Source organism: Arachis hypogaea, chromosome 11 (assembly GCF_003086295.3).
Source record: "Arachis hypogaea cultivar Tifrunner chromosome 11, arahy.Tifrunner.gnm2.J5K5, whole genome shotgun sequence".
Classification (NCBI taxonomy): domain Eukaryota; kingdom Viridiplantae; phylum Streptophyta; class Magnoliopsida; order Fabales; family Fabaceae; genus Arachis; species Arachis hypogaea.
This window is the reverse complement of record NC_092046.1, coordinates 98,283,033-98,284,170: the sequence shown is the minus strand read 5'-3', so window position 1 is coordinate 98,284,170 and position 1,138 is coordinate 98,283,033. Positions and strand designations below refer to the sequence as shown.

The 1,138-nt window shown below is 40.5% G+C and overlaps 1 non-coding gene across 1 annotated transcript; it reads left to right on the top strand.

Annotated features, from left to right (window-relative positions):
• Nucleotides 1–792: 792 nt before the first annotated feature.
• On the top strand, nucleotides 793–900 carry LOC112725712 (small nucleolar RNA R71). The gene has a single exon (XR_003164800.1). It is a non-coding gene; the product is annotated as a small nucleolar RNA R71 (small nucleolar RNA).
• The last annotated feature ends 238 nt before the right edge of the window (nucleotides 901–1,138 follow it).

Sequence of the window (1,138 nt, the reverse complement as noted above, 5' to 3'; positions counted from 1 at the left end):
CACGTCCTCTCCTTCCCTTACAGGTTCGACCATGGTGATTAATTCAATGGCCTTGCACTCTCCTTTTGGATTCTCTTCTGTATTGCTTGGGAGAGTACTAGGAGGGATTTCAGTGATCTTTTTACTCAGCTGGCCCACCTGTGCCTCCAAATTTCTAATGGAGGACCTTGTTTCATTCATGAAACTCAGAGTGGCCTTAGATAGATCAGAGACTAAATTTGATAAATTAAAAGTATTTTGTTCAGAATTCTCTGTCTGTTGCTGAGTGGATGATGGAAAGGGTTTACTATTGTTAAACCTGTTTCTTCCACCATTATTAAAGCCTTGTTGAGGCTTTTGATCCTTCCATGAGAGATTTGGATGATTTCTCCATGATGAGTTATAGGTGTTTCTATAAGGTTCACCTAAGAAATTTACCTCTGCTATTGCAGGGTTCTCAGGATCATAAGCTTCTTCTTCAGAAGATGCCTCTTGAGTACTGTTGGATGCAGCTTGCATTCCATTCAGACTCTAAGAAATCATATTGACTTTCTGAGTCAATATTTTATTCTGAGCCAATATAGCATTCAGAGTATCAATTTCAAGAACTCCCTTCTTCATAGGCGTCCCATTACTCACAGGATTCCTCTCAGAAGTGTACATGAACTGGTTATTAGCAACCATGTCAATGAGTTCTTGAGCTTCTGTAGGCGTTTTCTTTAGGTGAATGGATCCACCTGCAGAAGTATCCAATGACATCTTTGATAGCTCAGATAAACCATCATAGAATATATCCAGGATGGTCCATTCTGAAAGCATGTCAGAAGGACACTTTTTGGTCAGCTGCTTGTATCTTTCCCAAGCTTCATAGAGGAATTCACCTTCTTTCTGTCTGAAGGTTTGAACATCCGCTCTAAGCTTGCTCAGCTTTTGAGGAGGAAAGAACTTGGCTAAGAAAGCCGTGACCAGCTTATCCCAAGAGTTCAAGCTATCTTTAGGTTGAGAGTCTAACCACACTCTAGCTCTGTCTCTTACTGCAAAAGGGAAAAGCATGAGCCTGTAGACTTCAGGATCTACTCCATTAGTCTTAACAGTATCACAGATCTGCAAGAATTCAGTTAAGAACTGAAAAGGATCTTCAGATGAAAGTCCATGAAAC